Source organism: Bos indicus x Bos taurus, chromosome 7, assembly GCF_003369695.1.
Source record: "Bos indicus x Bos taurus breed Angus x Brahman F1 hybrid chromosome 7, Bos_hybrid_MaternalHap_v2.0, whole genome shotgun sequence".
Lineage (NCBI taxonomy): Eukaryota > Metazoa > Chordata > Mammalia > Artiodactyla > Bovidae > Bos > Bos indicus x Bos taurus.
In genome coordinates this window covers 19,085,646-19,112,178 of record NC_040082.1, presented here as the reverse complement: position 1 = coordinate 19,112,178, position 26,533 = coordinate 19,085,646, and positions in this window count along the sequence as shown.

The following is a 26,533-nucleotide window of genomic DNA, read 5'->3' as shown; positions in this document are numbered from 1 at the left end:
GTATTATCCTTAATTTGTGGTGCCACTCAGTGTACAAACGGTATATTCTACAAAGCTTGTGGAAATGCTACTTCTTGATCCATCTTTTTTTTACAACTAAAATTGATGAGATCTCACGTAAGATTTATCCCAAAATTGACAGTGTAACATAATTTCCCCCCAAAACACTGAGAGAATACTTTATGAATTTAATTTTTCTGTACAGTCTTTCACATTTTCCTTTTGGTACTAAAGACAATGTGTTCAAATGAGAGATCACTAACTGGAAACACTTTTAAATTTAATGACTGTGGCTTCTTCTTTGAAAGAAGGTTTTAAATCCAGATAATACTATGTAGCTTTCAGAAAATTTACCTATACTCAGTATTTTGTAATAACCTATAAGGTAAGACAATTTGAAAAAAAAAAAATGGACACATATGATATATAACTAAATCTCTTTGTACTCCTGAAACTAACAACATTGTAAATCAACTATGCTTCAATAAAAGAGAAAGGAAATTTAGTACCCCTACACCAATGTTCCTAATACATCACAACAAAGCTTTCCAATGTTGTTTAACCTGGATAAGACTTAAAGTTTTCTAAGACAGATTAAATATTTGTTAGTTGGTTTCTCTGGAACCTTTTACAACTTCTATTTACCTAATTTGTATATTGAACAATTTGCATACTCAACAACTTGTTCCAATTACTGTGTCTGTGTAAGAAATGATCTCATCTAATGTATTATGACCATGATTTGTGTAAGTCAGGAAATAAGACAGGGCATAAAGGGTATATACCCTGTTTTTGCTTTAAAATGTCTAGAGTCTCAGCTGGAGGACTCCTAGACTGAGTGATAAATTCATCTGAAGGTCTATTTATTTGCCCATCTGGTGGTTTATATTGTCTGTCAGTTGAGGCCTCTGTTAGGATAGGTATAAGATGACTGTTTCATATTAAGGCATTCTATCCATTATTCTTATCCATAAGCCAAGTAGAAGTCAAATGAAAATGGTAGATCGGAAAGGGACATTCTTGTTAGGAAATACAGCAATGTATCACATGGCAACTCTAGATCAAATCTGGAGAAGCAAGCATTATTTAACTGGGAACAGAGCTGCTGCAAGTAAAATTGTGGTTTCATCATTAAAGCATATTAGAATGTGTATTATATGGGCAACTATCCATATCTGTCACTCTTGGTATTCTCTAAGCCTGTGTTAAAATTCTCTTAAGCTTTGAGCTGGGCTTTACTATACAATTTTATCTGCTACAAAGCTTCTAATTCAATTCCTGCTTTCTAGGGCTAGAGATAATTATATTCTAGTCTGAACCATATTTGAAATGAGTTGTTTATCATTCTGTCTGCATTCATCACATTTTTCTGATAAATTTAAATTCAGAGTTACAGTTATGGATTCCCAATCACCAAGCTGGAGATAAAAATGGGGAAAATTTTCTATCCATGTTTCCTTAGTTGCGTCTTGTAATCCAGGAAGCTTTATTAATTGATTAGTTATATGCTACCTGTAGAACGAGTCACATTTTGAAAGTGGAAAGTTTTCATATGTACCCAGTATAATTCATTTCTTAAACTTATATTAAAAGAAATGTAACTTTATCTTACAAATATATATTAAATTAGCAGTTAACACTAACTCAAAACACTAAGAATCAGTAATAGAATGGGAAGCTGATCTGATGGGCAGCTAGTTCTCTTTTACCAATTCATTCACAGTAGAACATTCATTTTATGTTTTGGTTTTAAATCTCATTGAGTTTTGCTCAATTCCCTATTTAAAGCGGTTTTAAAACTCACTGAGTTTTGCTCTTGATTTCCTTAGAAAAAATATCCAGAGACCCAGGGGTGGTGTTTTAGTTTTAAAATTCCCTTTTTCTAGTGCTAAATGCAGAAAGTATTACAATGAATAGACTGAAACCCAGTTTATTCAGTCACTCTTACCCTTACTGAGATTTTAATACTAAAGCAATCTGTTACCAGTAAACTATGCAGTGCCAATTGTCTTCTGTTTTAAATTCATTTCTTTCTCTTGTGTTAATGGTAAACAGGATAGCTGAGCAAAGGTGTGGTCTGCAGCCAAACCAAAGTTACTTGGCAGAGATCATATCTGTGAAGTTAGTGTTTTATTACTTAAAACATAACAAAAGCTTAGGAAGTGACCAGAATTTACCAGGTGCTGAGCTAGATCTTTCAGAGAGAGAGAAATTAGTTCTTGTTTCAAACTTATGGAAAACAGAGAGAGCACAGATAATTATGGTGCCCATAATAAGTACTACTTGGATAAGCAAAGTTTGTTACGGAAAACTGTGACTTTCGCCATTTGAACACACTAGAAGAAATTGAAATTTGAATATTACAAGATAAACAGCAAGAGCCAAATCTTTGTTTGTAAATTATGTTATATTAAATATATTTTATTCTTCTGTAAAAGGATTTTTGCCTATCAAAGCTAGTAAAGGTGAATGAATCTTGGTAGAATTGTGTGCAGAAAATAAAATCACTATAAGAGTTTAATCTAAATAGATGGTTAGATAGAACAGAGTGAAAGCTAGACTAACAGATGGGGAAATGTACAATTTATGTGATTTGGGAATAAAGATGTAACATCTGTATTTGACCAAAGAGCATGAGAAAACAAGTTAAAAAGCCTCTCACCCTATGATTCCATAACCTTTATAACGTTAATGCTGAAACTACTCTTAATACTGGGATTCATTACTTCAAATCAGAAAATTCAGTTTTCAAATAATCTCCCTGCTTAAATTTCCAAATCATATCACAAAATGCCTTCCTTCCCCACTCTTTTTAAATTTGGGACTCAAGTATTTTGCTTTTAATTGGAAATGAATTGTGCAATTTAAATTGTTTAATATTAAAAATCCTTATCACATCCAATTGAGGACCCAAAAGAAATCTAGAAGAATGCTGCTGTTCAGTCATTGTCCTGTCCAGCTCTTTGCCACCCCATGAACTGCAGCATGCCAGACTTCCTTGTCCTTCTCTATCTTTCAGAGTTTGCACCATCTCATGTCCACTGCATCAGTGATGCCATCCAATCATCTTGTCCTCTGTCATCCTTGTCTCCTCCTGTCCTCAATCCTCCCAGCATTAGGATCTTTTTCAGGGAGTCAGCACTTCGTATCAAGTAACCAAAGTGTTGAAGTTTCAGCATCAGTACTACCAAAAATGAATATTAAGGGTTGATTTCCTTTAAGATTGACTGGTTTGAGCTCCTTGCAGTTCAAGGGACGCTCAAGAGTCTTCTCCAACACCACAGTTCAAAAGCATCAATTCTTTGGCACTCAGACTTCTTTATAGTCCAACTCTCACATCCATACATGATTACTGGGAAAACCATAGCTTTGACTATATGGACCTTTGTTGGCAAAATGATGTCTCTGCTTTTTAATTTGATGTCTAGGTTTTTCATAGCTTTCATTCCAAAGAGCAAGTGTCTTTTAATTTCATGGTTGCAGTCACCATCCGCAGTGATTTTGGAGCCCAAGAAAATAAAATGACTCTCTTTCTACTTCACCCCCTTCTATTTGCCATAAAATGATGGGACTTGATGCCATGATCTTTGTTTTTGAATGTTGAGTTTTAAGCCAGTTTCTTCACTCTCCTCTTTCACCTTCATCAAAAGCCTCTTCACTTTCTGCTGTTAGGATATCATCTGCATTTCTGACATTGTTGGTTTTTCACCCAGAAATCTTGATTCCAGCTTGTGAGTCATCCCACCTGGCATTTTGCATGATTTATACTCTGCATATAAGTTAAATAAACAGGGTGACAAAATACAGCCTTGACATACTCCTTTCCTAATTTTGAACCTGTTAGTTGTTACATAAGTTAGTTGCTCAGTTGTGTACGACTCTTTGCAACCCCATGGACTGTGTAGCCCACCAGGCTGCTCCTCTGTTCATGGAATTCTCCAGGCAAGAGTACTATAGTGGGTTGCCATTTCCTTCTCCAGGGGATCTTCCAGACCCAGGGATTGAACCAATGTCACCTACATCACAGGTAGATTCTTAACTGTTTGAGCCACCAAGGAAGCCTGGTTTTCCACCAAAAGGGTCTAACAGTTACAATTGTTCCAGGTAAAGGTCTGACCATCGCTTCTTGTCCTGCATAGAAGAATGTGTTAAAGCCCAATTATTACTTATTCAAATCATATGTTCCAACCCACGGAAGACTCAGAAGGCTCATAGAATTAGGGTCCAGAGCATTTTCTTCACTTTCATTCAACTCAACCAAATTTCTTCACTGATTAGTTCCTATTTTCCTTTTGAAATCTAAAATCCCTTAGACTTGTCACTATTTTTCTCCTTTTAGTCCTGTTCTCCTATATCCTCTCAGCCTCTATAGCTTCTTTGCTTACCCTACCAAAGTGCTCAGTTTTTCTCTGAATTTCTAAGATATATTATCTGAATCAAGGTAACTCTAGATAGTTATTTAACTAATTACCTCTACTCTGCAGAGATTCAGGTTTTGGGGTGGTAAGTAAAGTTTATAAAATGCCAGATCTCACAGGTAGACCGTATTTTGGACAGTCAAGTACTTCATACAACCAAGAGGAGTAATGGGGTTTCCTTCTCTTGCCTTGCTTGATCTTCTTTGTTATAACCAAACGACCCCTCTATCATATCATTCAATTGCTGTTGGGATTTTTCTTAGCTAAATAGGTCTCAGGAGGAATACTCATCAAGCCACAAAACTAGTAATTTTATTTACCTGCTTTTCCCACTAATCTTGACTTGGATGTTGAAAACTTTTCAACTAATTTGTTGTTAGTAAAAATTTTTTTTTAAATAGACTGTTAGCATTAGGTAAAACTTCCCCACACAAATATTTAACTATATTTCTAACTCCGTCTTCCATCATATGAAAATTTTATACTCTTAACATTAATTTGAGTCATATTCAGAGAGTCCTGACATAGATGTTTTCCTAACACTCTTTGTCTTACTCTGTTCATTTGAAGATGAACTTTTTGGTTGATTTGAAGGCTTATACACATTTATTTTTTTTTACCCTCTGTGGGGAGCTCTCTTGTTCATTTTTATGCATGGTAGTTGGCTCTTCATTCTCAGATCTTGTTTTTTTTTTTTTTTTTTTTCTATTTTCAGTCTTAGAAACATCTTCAAATGGGAAAACAAGTCCATGTCCTTTTTGGATGTGGGTAACTTTCTCAGACTGTTTCTGCCCTTAGAAGTTTGGGAAACCAATCTTTTAGAGAAGTTTAGATCAATCTGTGGTTTGTTTTGCAATCTATCTCCCTTAAAAACTTATTAAGCTTCCTGTTAATAAATATTAGCCCTTAAAAATATATTTCCTCAGCTATTTTATCAGTTAAAAAGAATTACTATTTACTACATTCTTAATATGATCTTTGCACTGAGTCTCCTTAATTTTTGAAAAATCTTAAGGTATGGAAGCAACATTTTTAGTTTCCTTTTTATAGCAAAACTGAGTTTAAATTATCTTTACCATTTAAATTATTTAATTTTATTTCCTGGTGTTTGTTCTCTCCAAACACTTGGTTTGTCACATATTACAAATTTCAAAATTTCCTTAATGTCTCCATTTTGTTTCATTTTATCGTGCAAATTAGCCAAATCTTATGTGAGGTTACTAATTTTGAATCAGTCAGTTCAGTTGCTCAGTTGTATCTGACTCTTTTTGACCCCATGGACTGCAGCACACCAGGCCTCTCTGTCCATCACCAACACCCGGAGTACACACAAACTCATGTCCATTGAGTCGGTGATGTCATCCAACCATCTCATCCTCTGTCGTCCCCTTCTCCTCCTGCCCACAATCTTTCCCAACATCAGGGTCTTTTCAAATAAGTCAGCTCTTTGCATCAGGTGACTAACGTATTGGAGTTTCAGCTTTAACATCAGTCCTTCCAAAGAATATTCAGGACTTATTTCATTTAGGAGTGACTGGTTGGATTTCCTTGCAGTCCAAGGGACTCTCAAGAATATTCTCCAACACCATAGTTCAAAAGCATCAATTCTTCATTGCTCAGCTTTCTATATAGTCCAACTCTCACATCCATACACATGACTACTGGCAAAAGCATAGCCATGACTAGATAGACCTTTGTTGGCAAAGTAATGTCTCTGCTTTTCAATATTCTCTCTAGGTTGGTCATAACTTTTATTCCAAGGAGTAAGCATCTTTTAATTTCATGGCTGCAGTCACCATCTGCAGTGATTTTGGAGCCCCCAAAAATAAAGTCTTCCAATGTTTCCCCATCTCTTTGCCATGAAGTGATGGGACCAGATGCCATGATCTTAGTTTTCTGAATGTTGAGTTTTATGTCAACTTTTTCACTCTTTCACCTCCATCAAGAGGCTCTTTAGTTCTTCTTCACTTTCTGCCATAAGGGTGGTATCATTTGTATATCTGAGGTTATTGATATTTCTCCTGGCAATCTTGATTCCAGCTTGTGATTCATCCAGCCCAGCATTTCTCATGATGTACTCTGTATAAAAGTTAAATAAGCAGGGTGACAATATACAGGCTTGACCTACTCCTTTCCCGATTTGGAACCAGTCTGTTGTTCCATGTCTAGTTCTAACTGTTGCTTCCTGACCTGCATACAGATTTCTCAGGAGGCAGGTCAGGTGTTCTGGTATTCCCATCTCCTTCAGAATTTTCCAGTTTATTGTGATATACACAGTCAAAGGCTTTGGCATAGTCCATAAAGCAGAAATAGATGTTTTTCTGGAACTCCCTTGTTTTTCAATGATCCAGTGGATGTTGGCAATGTAATCTCTGGTTCCTCTGCCTTTTTACTAAATCCAGCTTGAACATCAGGAAGTTCATGGTTCATGTATTGTTGAAGCCTGGCTTGGAGAATTTTGAGCATTACTTTACTAGCGTATGAGATGAGTGCAATTGTGTGGTAGTTCGAGCTTTCTTCGGTATTGCCTTTCTTAGGGATTGGAATGAAAACTGACCTTTTCCAGTCCTGTGGCCACTGCTGAGTTTTCCAAATTAGCTGGTATATTAAGTGCCCACTTTCACAGCATCATCTTTTAGGATTTGAAATAACTCAACTGGAATTCCATCATCTCCACTAGCTTTGTTCATAATGGTGCTTCCTAAGGCCCACTTGACTTCACATTCCAGGATGTCTGCCTCTAGGTGTGTGATCACACCATCGTCATTGTCTGGGCCATGAAGGTCTTTTTTGTACAGTTCTTCTGTGTGTTTTTGCCACCTTTTCTGAATAACTTTTGCTTCTGTTAGGTCCATACCATTTCTGTCCTTTATCGAGCCCATCTTTGCATGAAATGTTCCCTTGGTATGTCTCATTTTTCTTGAAGAGATTTCTAGTCTTTCCCATTCTATTGTTTTCCTCTATATCTTTTCACTGATCACTGAGGAAGGCTTTCTTATCTCTCCTTGCTATTCTTTGGAACTCTATATTCAAATGGGTATGTCTTTCCTTTTCTCCTTTGCTTTTCACTTCTCTTCTTTTCACAGCTATTTTTAAGCCCTCCTCAGCCATTTTGTGTTTTTGCATTTCTTTTTCTTGGGGATGGTCTTGATCCCTGTCTCCTGTACAATGTCATGAACCTCCCTCCATAGTTTATCAGGCACTCTGTATATCAGATCTAGTCCCTTAAATCTATTTCTCACTTCTGCTGTATAATCATTAGGGATTTGATTTAAGCCATACTTGAATGGTCTAGTGGTTTTTCCTATCTTCTTTAAGTCTGAATTTGGCAATAAGGAGTTCATGATCTGAGCCACAGTCACCTCCTGGTCTTGTTTTTGCTGACTGTATAGAGCTTCTCCATCTTTGGCTGCAAACAATATAATCAATCTGATTTTGGTGTTGACCATCTGGTGATGTCCATGTATAGAGTCTTCTCTTGTGCTGTTGGAAGCGGGTGTTTGCTATGACCAGTGTGTTCTCTTGGCGAAACTCTATTAGCCTTTGTCCTGCTTCATTCTGTACTCCAAGGCCAAATTTTCCTGCTATTCCAGGTGTTTGACTTCCTAGTTTTGCATTCCAGTCCCCTATAATGAAAAGGAGATCTTTTCGGGGTGTTAGTTCTAGAAGGTCTTGGAGATATTCATAGAACCTTTCAACCTCAGCTTCTTCAATATTACTGGTAGGGGCATAGACTTGGTTTACTGTGATATTGAATGGTTTGCCTTGGAAACGAACAGAGATCATACTGTCGGTTTTGCATCCAAGTATTGCATTTCCGACTCTTTTGTTGACTATGATGGCTATCACATTTCTTCTAAGAAATTCTTGCCCACGGTAGGTGATATAATGGTCATCTGAGTTAAATTTACCGATTTTAATTTGCTGATTCCTAAAATGTCGACGTTCACTCTTGCATCTCCTGTTCAGCCACTACCAATTTGCCTTGATTCATGGACCTAACATTCCAGGTTCCTGTTCAATATTGCTCTTTACAGCATTGGACCTTTCTTCCATTGCCAGTCACATCCACAGCTGGCTTCCAGAACTTAAACAGGACTGGGACATAGACTCTCGGAGGGCACAACAAAACCATGGGCACCAGGACCCAGAAGAAAGGACCAGTGACCCCACAGGAGACTGCCCTGGACTTGCCTGTGGGTGTCCGGGATCTCTGGCAGAGGTGCAGGTCCGTGGTGGCCTGCTGCAGGGTTGGAGGCACTGAGTGTAGCTGTATGTGCATGGGATCTTTTGAGGGAGGTCACCATTATCTTCATTACCTCCACCATAGTTTGGCCCCAGGTAAATAGCAAGGAGGGAACCCAGCTCCACCCATCAGCAGAAAATTGGATTACCAATTTAATAAGCATGGCCCAGTCAATCAGAATAAGACCCAGTTTTCCCCTCAGTCAGTCTCTCCCACCAGGAAGTTTTATAAACCAGTTATCATTTTCCATCAGAGGGCAGACAAACTGAAAAATACAATCATAGAAAATCGAATCACATGGACCACAGTCTTGTCTAACTCAGTGAAACTATGAGCCGTGCCATGTAGGGCCACCCAAGATGAATGGGTCATGGTGGAGAGATCTGACAGAATGTGGTCCACTGGAGAAGGGAATGGCAAACCACTTCAGTATTCTTGCCTTGAGAACCCCATGATCAGTATGAAAAGGCAAAAAAATAGGATACTGAAAGATGAACTCCCCAGGTCGGTAGGTGCCCAATATGCTACTGGAGATCAGTGGAGAAATAACTCCAGAAAGAATAAAGAGAAGGAGCCAAAGCAAAAATTTTAAATAATACCCTGTCAAAAGTAGATAACAGCAGTTATCTCAGATGAGTAACATTTAGTTTTCTAAAGTCATTTCTTAGGATTTCAAATTCATTAGGTTTATGATCTAGCTTCCCAATCATATTTTGTCCCTGGAAGCAGTAGAAAGATCACCATCTTTCCTGATGACAGTAATCAGTGTCTTCCTCAACCTATTGATGAAACAAGGCCACACGTTTTAGTTATTTGTTTCTGAAGCTTCCAACTTACAGAATTAATATCTGTATTAGGATAAGCTGAATGTGTTACAGTGAGAACTACCTTAAAATCTTACTAGCTTAAGAAGACAAGCATTTATTTCTTATTTCTGCAGAATCCACTGCAGACCTGGATATGTTTCCAGTGCAACAACAAAGTAATCTAGGATGACCAGAGTCCTGTCCATTTTATAGTTCTTCCATCTGAAATGCACAGCGGTCATTGTTGTCATGACAAGGAAAGAGATCACTAATTGCAGCAACAGAAAGCTTCTATCTGGAGATGAGGTACATGGCTCTCTCTCACAGCTGATCATTTGTCACCTGACTCTGGTTTTCTGTGAAGAAATGAGCAAGAATAATCCTCTTCTATACCCGAGAAAGAAGACTTAGATGTGAATGGGTTATACCACACTCCCATATCTTTCTTTTGCAGATTTCTTCCTCTTAACCTAAGAAAGGGAAATCAGTATCCTTCTTAGAAAGTAGAGATAGAGGTACTAGATGAGTATAATCTCCTCATATGAGTAAAACTAAGATCTAATACCATCAACTATTGACTGTAAATACAGAATGTTTCTTCATTTCAGATATTAGTTGCTGTCAATCAGCTACTAAGGTCGACATTAAAATCAACCGGAAAATGTGCACCTAGTGGCTTCAAACTCTAAAAGTAGAATTTCTTTGACTTTAAAAAATTTCATTCTGCTGACCTTCTTTTGTGCATGATTGAACATGATGTGAAATATCTTCTTTTTCCATAGCTTATACATTCAGTGTATCTCCCTCCTTCCTTCTCCCTCAGTCTCTTTTCCTCTCTCCCTCTGTCTCTCCTTCCTTCCCTCTTCATCCTTCCTTCCTTCTCTTTCAGTAGCTATATGAATGGAAGAATTTATTGAGAATTTGGGACAAAGTAGGTTTATATTGCAGCAATACAAACCTCAACTTAATGTTCAGTTCAGTCGCTCAGTCATGTCCGACTCTTTGCGACCCCATGAATTGCAGAACGCCAGGCCTCCCTGTTCATCACCAACTCCCAGAGTTCATTCAGACTCACGTCCATCGAGTCAGTGATGCCATCCAGCCATCTCATCCTCTGTCGTCCCCTTCTCCTCCTGCCCCCAATCCCTCCCAGCATCAGAGTCTTTTCCAATGAGTCGACTCTTCACATGAGGTGGCCAAAGTACTGGAGTTTCAGCTTTAGCATCATTCCTTCCAAAGAAATCCCAGGGCTGATCACCTTCAGAATGGACTGGTTGGATCTCCTTGCAGTCCAAGGGACTCTCAAGAGTCTTCTCCAACACCACACTTCAAAAGCATCAATTCTTCCGTGCTCAGCTTTCTTCACAGTCCAACTCTCACATCCATACATGACCACTGGAAAAACCATAGCCTGGACTAGACGGACCTTTGTTGGCAAAGTAATGCCTCTGCTTTTGAATATGCTATCTAGGTTGGTCATAACTTTCCTTCCAAGGAGTAAATGTCTTAATTTCATGGCTGCAGTCACCATCTGTAGTGATTTTGGAGCCCCAAAAAATAAAGTCTGACACTGTTTCCACTGTTTCCCCATCTATTTTCCATGAAGTGATGGGACCAGATGCCATGATCAACATAATATTAGTCACCTCTGTTTTATAAAAGCTCTCCTTTAACAGTTCTTGGATCAGCCCTTTCGGCTTTTTATCCTCTTACCATATTTCTACCGCCTCCTTTCTCATTGCCCCCCTTCTCTATTAGGTGTAAGAATATTCTTATTTTCTGTCCCATTCAGTAGCCTCTGAAGTATCAAAATCCATATTTAGGGCCATATTCCCCATCCTCTGAGAGTGAGGATAGAGTTCCATAGCTTCATTTATACCAGGATAAAGATAGAATTCTTCTGGGGTTGAAATTCAGCACTCAGCAGCTTGATTTCTGCCTTCCAATTAGGACAAAGGAAGGTACCATATATGCCTTAGTTCCAGAAGCATGTGTTCTTTCAATTAAACCATCAGATAAAACCCTTATAGGAGGACAGATTGGATTTCATTAGCTTAAAATTTCAGTTATTAAAAAACATTTAGATGTATTTATTAGTATCTAGGATCTTATAACTACCCAAGAATTATAAATAAATTCTAATAAATTCATTTAATGGATTTTCAGAGCTTGTAAATTTTCGATTTATTCTTACAGAAATGTTCAAGTTAATACTTCAATCTCAAAGGCAAACATATTTCCTAATACCAAAGTAAGAAATATTTAGCAGGTAATTATCTCACAATTTTCACATGTAGTTATTTTGAAAAAGACAACCTTACTTTCAAGGTCATCACATGTTTGATCCAATAAGACATGTCATAAAATTTATTCAATTCAAAATTCTAAAGAAAGAATATAGTTCCTTCATGTGACTTAGTGGGAAAGCAAATTAGATTGCAAGTGTATGTATAAAAGAGAGCAACACTTAAGATACATCTTCAGGTTCATTTCTAATCAACCTTTATCACCTATTATTCACCCTATTAAAAATGGAGAAGGCAAGCTTGATAGGCATGTCAGATGAATCCCTCAAAGAGATACATGTCAACATTTAAATAGAAAATATGGAAATGCTAAATTACAAAAAGTTGGGGGAGGAGCCAAGATGGCGGAGGAGTAGGACGGGGAGAACACTTTCTCCCCCACAAATTCATCAAAAGAGCATTTAAACATCGAGTAAATTCCACAAAACAACTTCTGAATGCCGGCAGAGGACATCAGGCACCCAGAAAAGCAATCCAACTCTTCGAAAGGAGGTAGGAAAAAATATAAAAGACAAAAAAAGAGACAAAAGAGGGAGGGACGGAGTTCCGTCCCGGGAAGGGAGTCTTAAAAAGAGAGAAGTTTCCAAACACCAGGAAACCTTCTCACTGCCGAATCTGTGCCGAGCTTTGGAAGCACAGAGGGCAACATAACAGGGAGAAAAAATAAACAAACAATTAAAACTCGAAGATTGCGAGCCCTACGGTAACTCCCCCAGCGGAGAAGCAGCGCAGACGCCTGCATCCGCCATTAGCAAGCGGGGGCTGGGCAGGGAGGCGCGGCGCGGGCTGCATCGCTGAGAGTAAGAATTTGGCCTGAATACCCTGAGCACTATTTGAGCGAAATAATTTGGGCTAGCAAACCAGACTGTGGGATATCTACCACGCGAAAAGCCAACCCTAACCTAAGACCGCCAGGCCCGTGCACGGAACAAAGAATTGAACAGAGATAGCCGGCTGCAGACCTTCCCCCTCCGGTGACAGGCAGCCAGAGCCGGAAGGGGGCAATCGCAGCCCCAGAGAGACATTATCTATAAAACTGTAAGCAGGCTTCTTTGCTAACTAAAACTTTTTGGGGGTCTGGACAGTTAACATCTGCCTGAGAAGGTGCGCTGGTTTTACACCCAGATAACCGAGTGGCGGGGAGGCGATAAGTCGCAGCATTGGCGCTCGCCAAACACCTCATCACTTGAGCTGCTCGAACCTGGGAAGAGCACAAAACTCAGGCCCAACTGAGTCTGCGCCTCTGAGGACTACCCGAGTGCCTGAACCTGAGCAGCTTGGACCTGGGAGGTACATGCAACCCAGGGCCAGCCTCGGATTGTTCCCGGCGGAACAACCTAGAGCCCGAGCAGTGTGGGCAGGGAGGCTACACGCGCCGTGAGCGGGGGCAGACCCAGTGTGGCTGAAGCACTGCGAGTGCACGCCAGTGTTATTTGTTTGCAGCATCCCTCCCTCCTTCCCCACAGCGCGACTGAACAAAGAGAAGAAATACAGCTCCACCCATCAGAACACCGACACAAGCTTCCCTAACCAGGAAACCTTGACAAGCCACCTGTACAAACCCACATACAGCGAGGAAAAGCCACAATAAAGAGAACTCCACAAACTGCCAGAATACAGAAAGGACACCCCAAACTCAGCAATTTAAACAAGATGAAGAGACAGAGGAATAGCCAGCAGATAAAGGAACAGGATAAATGCCCACCAAACCAAACAAAAGAGGAAGAGATAGGGAATCTACCTGATAAAGAATTCTGAATAATGATAGTGAAATTGATCCAAAATCTTGAAATTAAAATGGAATCACAGATAAATAGCTTGGAGACAAGGATTGAGAAGATGCAAGAAAGGTTTAACAAGGACCTAGAAGAAATAAAAAAGAGTCAATATATAATGAATAATGCAATAAATGAAATTAAAAACACTCTGGAGCCAACAAATAGTAGAATAACAGAGGCAGAAGATAGGATTAGTGAATTAGAAGATAGAATGGTAGAAATAAATGAATCAGAGAGAATAAAAGAAAAACGAATTAAAAGAAATGAGGACAATCTCAGAGACCTCCAGGACAATATTAAATGCTACAACATTCGAATCATAGGGGTTCCAGAAGAAGAAGACAAAAAGAAAGACCATGAGAAAATACTTGAGGAGATAATAGTTGAAAACTTCCCTAAACTGGGGAAGGAAATAATCACCCAAGTCCAAGAAACCCAGAGAATCCCAAACAGGATAAACCCAAGGCGAAACACCCCAAGACACATATTAATCAAATTAACAAAGATCAAACACAAAGAACAAATATTAAAAGCAGCAAGGGAAAAACAACAAATAACACACAAGGGAATTCCCATAAGGATAACAGCTGATCTTTCAATAGAAACTCTTCAAGCCAGGAGGGAATGGCAAGACATACTTAAAATGATGAAAGAAAATAACCTACAGCCCAGATTATTGTACCCAGCAAGGATTTCATTCAAGTATGAAGGAGAAATCAAAAGCTTCTCAGACAAGCAAAAGCTGAGAGAATTCTGCACCACCAAACCAGCTCTCCAACAAATACTAAAGGATATTCTCTAGACAGGAAACACAAAAATGGTGTATAAATTCGAACCCCAAACAATAAAGTAAATGGCAACGGGATCATACTTATCAGTAATTACCTTAAACGTAAATGGGTTGAATGCCCCAACCAAAAGACAAAGACTGGCTGAATGGATACAAAAACAAGACCCCTACATATGTTGTCTACAAGACACCCACCTCAAAACAGGGGACACATACAGACTGAAAGTGAAGGGCTGGAAAAAGATTTTCCATGCAAATAGGGACCAAAAGAAAGCAGGAGTAGCAATACTCATATCAGATAAAATAGACTTTAAAACAAAGGCTGTGAAGAGACAAAGAAGGTCACTACATAATGATCAAAGGATCAATCCAAGAAGAAGATATAACAATTATAAATATATATGCACCCAACACGGGAGCACCACAGTACGTAAGACAAATGCTAACAAGTATGAAAGGAGAAATTAACAATAACACAATAATAGTGGGAGACTTTAATACCCCACTCACACCTATGGATAGATCAACTAAACAGAAAATTAACAAGGAAACACAAACTTTAAACGATACAATAGACCAGTTAGACCTAATTGATATCTATAGGACATTTCATCCCAAAACAATGAATTTCACCTTTTTCTCAAGCGCACATGGAACCTTCTCCAGGATAGATCACATCCTGGGCCATAAAGCTAGCCTTGGTAAATTCAAAAAAATAGAAATCATCCCAAGCATTTTTTCTGACCATAATGCAGTAAGATTAGATCTCAATTACAGGAGAAAAACTATTAAAAATTCCAACATATGGAGGCTGAACAACACGCTGCTGAATAACCAACAAATCACAGAAGAAATAAAAAAAGAAATCAAAATTTGCATAGAAACGAATGAAAATGAAAACACAACAACCCAAAACCTGTGGGACACAGTAAAAGCAGTCCTAAGGGGAAAGTTCATAGCAATACAGGCACACCTCAAGAAACAAGAAAAAAGTCAAATAAATAACCTAACTCTACACCTAAAGCAACTAGAAAAGGAAGAAATGAAGAACCCCAGGGTTAGTAGAAGGAAAGAAATCTTAAAAATTAGAGCAGAAATAAATGCAAAAGAAACAAAAGAGACCATAGCAAAAATCAACAAAGCCAAAAGCTGGTTCTTTGAAAGGATAAATAAAATTGATAAACCATTAGCCAGACTCATCAAGAAACAAAGGGAGAAAAATCAAATCAATAAAATTAGAAATGAAAATGGAGAGATCACAACAGACAACACAGAAATACAAAGGATCATAAGAGACTATTATCAACAATTGTATGCCAATAAAATGGACAACGAGGAAGAAATGGACAAATTCTTAGAAAAGTACAACTTTCCAAAACTCGACCAGGAAGAAATAGAAAACCTTAACAGACCCATCACAAGCACGGAAATTGAAACTGTAAGCAAAAATCTTCCAGCAAACAAAAGCCCAGGTCCAGACGGCTTCACAGCTGAATTCTACCAAAAATTTAGAGAAGAGCTAACACCTATCCTGCTCAAACTCTTCCAGAAAATTGCAGAGGAAGGTAAACTTCCAAACTCATTCTATGAGGCCACCATCACCCTAATACCAAAACCTGACAAAGATCCCACAAAAAAAAGAAAACTACAGGCCAATATCACTGATGAATATAGATGCAAAAATCCTAAACAAAATTCTAGCAATCAGAATCCAACAACACATTAAAAAGATCATACACCATGACCAAGTGGGCTTTATCCCAGGGATGCAAGGATTCTTCAATATCCGCAAATCAATCAATGTAATACACCACATTAACAAATTGAAAAACAAAAACCATATGATTATCTCAATAGACGCAGAGAAAGCCTTTGACAAAATTCAACATCCATTTATGATAAAAACTCTCCAGAAAGCAGGAATAGAAGGAACATACCTCAACATAATAAAAGCTATATATGACAAACCCACAGCAAACATTATCCTCAATGGTGAAAAATTGAAAGCATTTCCTCTAAAGTCAGGAACAAGACAAGGGTGCCCACTTTCACCATTACTATTCAACATAGTTTTGGAAGTTTTGGCCACAGCAATCAGAGCAGAAAAAGAAATAAAAGGAATCCAAATTGGAAAAGAAGAAGTAAAACTCTCACTATTTGCAGATGACATGATCCTCTACATAGAAAACCCTAAAGACTCCACCAGAAAATTACTAGAACTAATCAATGATTATAGTAAAGTTGCAGGATATAAAATCAACACACAGAAATCCCTTGCATTCCTATACACTAATAATGAGAAAACAGAGAGAGAAATTAAGGAAACAATTCCATTCACCATTGCAACGAAAAGAATAAAATACTTAGGAATATATCTACCTAAAGAAACTAAAGACCTATATATAGAAAACTATAAAACACTGGTGAAAGAAATCAAAGAGGACACTAATAGATGGAGAAATATACCATGTTCATGGATTGGAAGAATCAATATAGTGAAAATGAGTATACTACCCAAAGCAATTTATAGATTCAGTGCAATCCCTATCAAGCTACCAATAGTATTCTTCACAGAGCTAGAACAAATAATTTCACAATTTGTATGGAAATACAAAAAACCTCGAATAGCCAAAGCGATCTTGAGAAAGAAGAATGGAACGGGCGGAATCAACCTACCTGACTTCAGGTTGTACCTGACTACAAAGCCACAGTTATCAAGACAGTATGGTACTGGCACAAAGACAGAAATATAGATCAATGGAACAAAATAGAAAGCCCAGAGATAAATCCACGCGCATATGGACACCTTATCTTTGACAAAGGAGGCAAGAATATACAATGGATTAAAGACAATCTCTTTAACAAGTGGTGCTGGGAAATCTGGTCAACCACTTGTAAAAGAATGAAACTAGAACACTTTCTAACACCATACACAAAAATAAACTCAAAATGGATTAAAGATCTCAACGTAAGACCAGAAACTATAAAACTCCTAGAGGAGAACATAGGCAAAACACTCTCCGACATACATCACAGCAGGATCCTCTATGACCCACCTCCCAGAATATTGGAAATAAAAGCAAAAATAAACAAATGGGACCTAATTAAACTTAAAAGCTTCTGCACATCAAAGGAAACTATTAGCAAGGTGAAAAGACAGCCTTCAGAATGGGAGAAAATAATAGCAAATGAAGCAACCGACAAACAACTAATCTCAAAAATATACAAGCAACTCCTACAGCTCAACTCCAGAAAAATAAATGACCCAATCAAAAAATGGGCCAAAGATCTAAATAGACATTTCTCCAAAGAAGACATACAGATGGCTAACAAACACATGAAAAGATGCTCAACATCACTCATTATCAGAGAAATGCAAATCAAAACCACTATGAGGTACCATTTCACACCAGTCAGAATGGCTGTGATCCAAAAGTCTACAAATAATAAATGCTGGAGAGGGTGTGGAGAAAAGGGAACCCTCTTACACTGTTGGTGGGAATGCAAACTAGTACAGCCACTATGGAGAACAGTGTGGAGATTCCTTAAAAAACTGGAAATAGAACTGCCTTATGATCCAGCAATCCCACTGCTGGGCATACACACTGAGGAAACCAGAAGGGAAAGAGACACGTGTACCCCAATGTTCATCACAGCACTGTTTATAATAGCCAGGACATGGAAGCAACCTAGATGTCCATCAGCAGATGAATGGCTAAGAAAGCTGTGGTACATATACACAATGGAGTATTACTCAGCCATTAAAAAGAATACATTTGAATCAGTTCTAATGAGGTGGATGAAACTGGAGCCTATTATACAGAGTGAAGTAAGCCAGAAGGAAAAACACCAATACAGTATACTAACGCATATATATGGAATTTAGAAAGATGGTAACGATAACCTTGTATACGAGACAGCGAAAGAGACACTGATTTATGGAACAGGCTTATGGACTCTGTGGGAGAGGGAGAGGGTGGGAAGATTTGGGAGAATGGCATTGAAACATGTGAAATGTCATGTATGAAACGAGATGCCAGTCCAGGTTCAATGCACGATGCTGGATGCTTGGGGCTGGTGCACTGGGACGACCCAGAGGGATGGTATGGGGAGGGAGGAGGGAGGAGGGTTCAGGATGGGGAACACATGAGAAATAAAGGAATAAAAAATTAAAAAAAAAAAATTACAAAAAGTTCATTTTTATTCATCCCTTTTTTAAGCAATGAAAGATAATGAGCAAGTTCCTGAAACTTTGAATAGCAATCCAGGGATGAATTAGGACATTTCCCCTTGCTCAACAATCTGCCTTCTGGATTAGGATAAATTAATATGGACAGTTTTAATGATAAGATTATAAAATAATTTGAAAACTATGTAATAATTAATGAATAATTATATAACATTCAAACTTTTTTTTTTATCAACAAAATAGACTTTAAAAGAAAGGCCACTGGGGAGAGGGGAGGAGAGGATGAGGTATATGGAAAGAGTAACATGGAAACTTACATTACCGTATATAAAATAGGTAGCCAATGGGAATTTCAAAAAAGCAAAAACAAAAACAAAGATAAATTGTGGCTATCTGTAAATTTTTTCCCTTTTATAAAAAACATGACTTCTTTGTTTCATGTTTTAAGACCATAGAAAGTCACTTTTGTTTCTTTAAATAAAAATTAGAATTATACTTGCTATACATCCTTAGTTTTGAACGTTTGGTTTTGACAGCAAATTATTACATGATTATGGGCAGATGTAGACCATGTTTCGGAGAAGGCAATGGCAACCCACTCCAGTACTCTTGCCTGGAAAATCCCATGAATGGAGGAGCCTGGTAGGCTGCAGTCCATGGGGTCGCTGAGTGGGACACGACTGAGCGACTTTACTTTCACTTTTGACTTTCATGCATCAGAGAAGGAAATGGCAACCCACTCCAGTGTTCTTGCCTGGAGAGTCCAGGGACGGGGAAGCCTGGTGGGCTGCCGTCTATGGGGTGGCACAGAATCGGACACGACTGAAGCGACTTAGCAGCAGCAGCAGACTACATTTAGGGATTTGAGAAGTATAAGTTAGGAATAGAAAGCAGAAATGTATGCAAAAATTCTCCATTGAGGGATATTATGAAATTTATGCTACCTTGTGAAGTGTTAAAGTTAATAATGTTACTTCCTAATGCTCTTTTCTCTAAAAAGCCTCCTGATTCCTTATTGCCTGAAGATTCTAACTGGGTCATCAAAGTGACCTCCAAAAACTCCTACTGTCTAAAGAACTTGTGATGGATGTGAAATTAATTGGCACACACAGTACTTCAGTTATGTGATTAAATATGACCAAGAATTGGTATCATGGTCTATGTCATATTAGGAAATGTAACGTAGAAATGATCCTCACCTTAACCCAAATTGTTAATCTATAATTAATTTCAATTCATATTTCCTGGTAATTTTGTTAAAAGAAATAATTATATTCTTATAAGTTTTTTAATATTTTAACATACTTAAAACAGGTCATCATTTATCAAGAAACTTTAAAAAAGCATGTAGGGATTGAGAATAATAAACATAACCTTAAAAGTATTTCTGTATCTTTAATTCATAAATATAATAAATTTTAGATTCTTTTTAAATAAAAGAAGTTCAATGTATTTTTAAAAAAATAACAAGCTTCAACTTTTAAAATGTTTTATAGAAAAATTGAGATTATAAGGGTTGTGTAGAGCTTTTAAAGGATGATATGGTTGGATGGTATCACTGATTCAGTGGACATGAACTTGGGCAACTCCAGGAGATGATGAGGGGCAGGGAAGCCCCAGCATGCTGCAGTCCGTGGGGTCACAGAGTTGGACACAACTGGGCAACTGAACAACACAACAAAAGATTCTTTATAATCTTTTTATTCTTCAAATCTGTATGGATAACATTTCAGAAGTAAGGATGGGAATCTAGATGCATAGATGAAAATTTCTCGTTTACCTCTCAAGATTCAAACACTGAAAAACTTTTTTTTTTTTTAATATAACAAAACCTTGTCAGTTATTACCTCACCAAGTGAATTGTAATAAGATACAGAATTTATGGTGAAAAGACAAATTTCCATCATGTTCCATCTAAGAAATCATAGTAACACTGGTTGTATTGCTGTGTTCTTTCTGCCAGTTAGGATTAGCCTTAGCTTCTGAGAATGAGTCTGGATTGGGCAGCATCTAACAAGTACCATTCCTGCTGCACTGACTGTATCAAGTTGTTGTTGTTTAACAAAAAGTTGCTTCCTGGCCAAGCATAATGCAGATTGACCTAATAGAGAAGATTTCTGGGCTTATGCCATACAGGCAAAATAGTGACATATCCACAAAGCTGTTCAACTTAAAATGAAGTTGCATTTTAAAAATGAATACAGAAATGTTTATTTTGTAAAAAGTCATTCCATAATTAGTTTTCAGGTAAGCAGAGCTTTAGAATAAAAGAATTCCCATGTTTTTAATCTTAAAATGTCATAAAAGTTTATCTTCAAATTTTTTCATCTATTACTCTACATTCTGATAAATTGAAAACATTTAAATGAAAGTTTAAATGATACAGTGCTTAGCTTTTTAAACATTTCTGAATATGTGAGAAAGCTCTTCAATTTCCTTGTAATAGAGTAGGTACAAAATTAAGATTTTATAGGAAACATGGAAATATATTTTCAAATATGGAAAAGAATGCCTGAGAATCCCATAGCATATAAGGTATATTAGCTTATTTTATACATTTAAGGCTTTTATAAAGATGTATCTATAATTATGCTTCCAGACATTCATATTTTGAATAATCAGCAATGACAAATCATTTCAAATTTTAAAAACTCAGTTTGTTTCAAATAGACACAAAATAATAGAATCTCTAAAAATGAACACATGGGGAATTCAAATGAATTGCTGTTAAGATTTCTAGATATAACATAAAAAGTCTTGGCATTAAGATGTACTAACAGCAAAAATATTGTTTTTATTTTAACACTTCAAAGGAACATTTTAGAAGTAGAAAATTTGAGGTGTAACTTCATTAGTAGATTTACTTAAATCAGTTTTAAGGACTGTGATCTTTGGTTCTAGATAAAAGAAAAATAACTTGCATTGCAAAATTTTAACCTTTTAAAAAAATCTTTGTGCAAACTTGATGTGGATGGAGCAAGACTGTGACAGTAAACAAGAACAATATCTCTTGTCTTACTGATAAAATTTTAGTTGTCACACCTGCCCTGGGTTGTTGTCATTTATTTCTTTTAAAATGTCCAAGATCCCCATTTAGCAAAGTCAAAGCTGGATGCTTTTATAGAGGGTGCATGTATTATAATTGTGATTAAATATTAAAATACATGAATTCTAAATTTCACAAAAACCCATTGTAGATGATTCAAGGTGAACTAGACAAATGCTTTTTTTTATCACCTGAGTTTTAAATTTTTATTTTTCCTAGATTTTTTGAGGCATAATTGACAAAATTATATATATTTGAAGTGTATAACCTGCAAGTTTGACATATGTATACGTTGTGAAATATTTACCACACTGAAAGCTTCTCATTTCTACATACATGAAACTCATAGGTCTCCATGTAGATTCAACCAAAATAAGATTCCACTGAGAGAGAGCATAAGAAAACTGTCAAAAAATCAGGTAAAGTTTTTGACCATGTCAAGGGAAGAAAAGAAACCAAAACAAATAGCTTCATTTCATAGAGGGCAGTGCCCATAAAGCTATCAGTGGGGTTTACAGCCGAAACCTTGCAGACTATGAGAAAAGGAGATGATATAGTCAAAGTTTTGAGAGAGAGAGAAAAAAAAAACCTGCCAACCAAGAATGCTTTACCTGGCAAAACTGTCCTCCAGCAATGAAAGAGAGAGAGATTTTCCCAGACAATAAAAGCTGAGGGAGTTCCTCTTATCATTAGACCTGCCTTGTAGTAATGTTAAGAGGTTTCTTCAAGCTGAGATGAATGAAAAATTGCTAATTAGTTAAACAAAAACATAAAACCACACTGATAAAGATAAATATGTCGTCAAATCAAGAAGGCTCGGATACTATAATAGGGGTATATAAGTCACTTTAGTATAATGTTAAAAGACAAAAGCATTAAAAATAACTGCAGCTACAATTATTTGTTAATCAATACACAATATAAAAAGATGTAAATTGTGACATCAAAACACAAAATGTGAAAGAGGGAAGAAAAAGGGTTGAGTTTTGGTATGTGATCAAAGTTAATTTATCAGTTATTCATATTTTTTCAGGTTCTTTTCCATTATCATTTATTATAAGACATTGAATATCGTTCCCTGTACTCTACAGTAGAACTTTATCATTGATCTATTTTATATGTGGTAGTTTGTATTTGCTAACCCTAAACTCCTAATTTATGCTACCCTCCTTACCCTTTGCTATATACTAGAAACTAACAGCATTGTAAATCAACTATACTTCAATCTTCTTAAAAGTTAATTTATCAGTTTAGAATATATCATTATAACTATGTTATATGTAAGTCTCAAGGTAACCACAAAGCAAAAATCTGTAGTTGATATAGAAAATATTAACTTAAATATTTAGTTTTACTGCCTTGGTTTCTCTAATTCTGAAATTTTGACCCAAATGAAACCAAGGTATTCTTAAAAATTATATTAAAAATATGTCTGTGTATATACATATGCTTATGGTGCCCACACCAGAACTTACATGAATGGATGAATGAATAGTTAAATGAATAATAGTGTAGGTTTTATTCACATTAGCATTGATACCAAAAGGTATAACCAATCTCTCAAGTCCATTCACATCGTGTCACTATAGGAATTTCAAGTGCTTATGGCTTGCTTGAATATATTGAAATTTCTTTTATCCAGATATATTAGAAGCCTAGAATTTTCTAACCTGAAGGAAAACTGGCACTGAATTCTAGGAAGAACTCTTTTGAAAACCATTTGTGATCTTTACTTTAGAACCTAAGAATTCATGTTCAATAATTTTCTCTGTGGCTGGAATAAAGCCCGTTTCTAATTTTCTGGGATTATTGAAAAGTAAGTCTGGGCCTCTAGCCAGTATTAAATGTTGGTCTAATTCAGTCCTCATGTACAACTGTGTATGTTTTGTAGTTGTTCTAGGTAGAAGTTTAAGCAAGTTAAACTGAAAAGCCGGACAGTATCTGTCTTATTGTGAATCTCATTCAACCTGAAATTTAATTACGTTACTATGTGGGTTTGTAATGTGGATTAATAGTTTTATTGTACTCGTGTGATTAGTTTCTGTTTGTTCTAATTTCTTTTTTGCTCTTTCCTGACCTTGAGGTGAAAAAAACACAGAAGATGTATTCCTTCAATTTAATGCCAGTTTGAGGTGTTTCTCTTGCATCATCAGATCAATGAAAAGTAAATAGCCTACACTTCTTGTTTCACTGTGCAGTATTGATCTTTCTTCAGCTTTTGCTTCCCTTTTTCCCTGCGTCTTGTGTCTTTCAACCCCTGGGACTGAAGTGATTGCCATAGATTGGACAAGCTAACAAGCGCATGATAAGGAACGCGTGTTTTGTGGCATACTCACACATGCCTGGTATATAAAACCTGCTTCCGCATCGAAAGAAAGGTGCCATTTTGTGTGCGGGGCACAAGCCACTAGGAGAAAGAACTGGAAGGACAAAACCAGGAAGGAAGATACATATATATATTTTTTTTGCTGTTCCAAATATTTGCTGATAGTGCTAAATTAGGTGATGAAACTCCGTTGGAAAGTAAAAGACAAGTAGCCTGCGGGGAAATGTCATATGCTTTTAGATTTAGCAAATGACTGGATGTTGGCAGCCTGTGGGTAAGTATCTACTGTCCTTTAGCGGCTGTATTTTCTCAGGAATATTTGCTTTGGTTTTTGTCTTGTTTGGGTTTGGTTTTTTAAGACTAATGGCCAATCTTAGAGCTTGAGGTATAGTTATTAAAATTTTGATTGTATATCTAATACTTGGAAATATAGATTTAAGCCACATACTTTGACAAGAGGCATTAGGAGATATATCTCTCCTTTAAAAATCTGACTTATTTACAGCTTTTGAGGTAAAAAGAAGTGTTTTTATAAAGATGTGAACTAGTCTGCTTTTAAAATGTCAAAGGAAGGAAACAATAACTTTATAAAGCTTAGAATTTGTTTACTTTCTGCCTGTCTTTAACATACTCACTGTAGAAATAGAACCCTCCAAGTTTTATTTTTGGGCCCTCTGTGTCCATAGATTTCTCAAGCATTGAAAAATGGATAAATAAATAATTGATATTCTATCACACGCTATTGTCTTCTTACAGAAGCATATTTTATGCTGTGCAGCTCAGAAGTTATCTGACATCATGTTAGGATGGTGGGAATACAGTTTCTTGACTGAGGGCTTTTTAGTCGTTGCTACTATTGGTAGTCAATTCTGTAAAATACAGTATATGTAAGTAAGGAAGTTACGCTTAATTTTTTTTTGTTTATGGTTGTTTAGTTTGCAAACCTACAGTCAGAGTATCATTCTGATCTCCATGAATGAAAGGGTCACACAGTGGAGGAAATAAACAAAGCTTTTGCTTCTCATGGGGAAACTCTAACCTCTCTAAGTGTTGAGATAGAATGAGGATGTGTGTAGAATGTTTAACTTTTTACTGACTTTAAGAAAGAATAGTTACAATGCACAGGTTCCTGATTCTGATATACAAATCTCTGTCCAGCGATACAAGAACTTCATAGGGACACCATAGACACCCCTGCAGTGCAGCTTCTTAGCACACTGTTTCAACATGACACTTTTATATCATTAGCCTTTTGTTATCCGAATAGAAAACACTGTGAAGGGAACAAATTAAGCATCATGTTCAGGCTGTTGTATCTTTCTCAGATCTTTATGGCATTTTATACTTCTTGGAGTTGGATGAGTGTTCTAACTCACGCTATTATGTAGTCCTTAGGGTAACCCTAGTGCTGATTTGAAAGCTATTAATTTTCTATTATAGTGTGCTAAAGATGTTCTATAGTGTGGCACTCACCTGCATTATTGAGTCAGTGACCAATTGCAGAGTTGCTCTGTGGTGGTTGGAGCTTAACTCAACCCTCTGGGATCTCATTTATTATTTGCAGATATTGATTTTGGAAAAAGAAAAGCTAAGACGTCTGAATACAATACTGACTTAGACCTGGCCTAGAGCCGTTAACTCCTAATGGTCTGCATATTGTGTGTGTTAATATGTAAAACTATTAAATGTTTTGTGGTCTTAGCCAAAATGCATTTATGCTGGTCACAATAAATGTCAGTTTCCAACAGTGTGTAAATACTGAGTCCCCAGATGATTTTGCTGTATGTTCATAGAATCTAAACTTAGCCCTTATTTATAATTTTCTGATGTCTTATAAATGCAAATAGGAGACGAATAATATATCATAAACAATATGCTAAAAACAAGTCCCTGGTGTATCTGGGATGTGATCTCTAATTAGTCTCTATGTGTATGTATGGGGGAATCTTAGTGATAATTTATTTTTCTTCAAGAAACACGATAGTTTGGACAGTTCTAGGGGAGTGTCCTCAAACAGCTTCAGACACTGTCAAGGAAAAAAAAAAAAAAACATATAAACTGGGAGAAAGGGAGGGTTTCCCCTTAAGGAATCTAAAATTCAAAATAAAGCCAGGGCTTAAAATGGCATAAAAGGTCTCTTGACTGAGGGGACCCTGAAACTCCAAAAGGCTGGCAAATTTGCAAAGACAGGCTCTCGTGAACTATACAGGATTATTCTCCTATGCTCTGTGTTAATTCTAAGGCTTAAACTGTATACATTTTCTAAAAACTTGGATTTCTCCTTCAAATGTCTTCATTATTTTAGTAGAGCAACATTTCTGGATAGCCAAATTCATTGGAAACACTTACAACATCATGTTGTTTGATTTAAGGTAGGCCTTTAAAAACATATTGTCTGCCACTTTTTATTTAATAACAAGTGTAAAAGAACAAAACCTATCTTATTAAAATTTTTAATCAACTATCTTCACAAGTAATAAAATGGGATTATGTTGTTAACAATCCATTTACTCATATAAATTATGTGAAAATAATTGACTATGTAATCAGAAACAAGTAATTTCTTAAGTTCAAGATTAAGCTATACCGTGAAAAGTAGATATGACCTTTGCATCGCTCCCTCTTTAG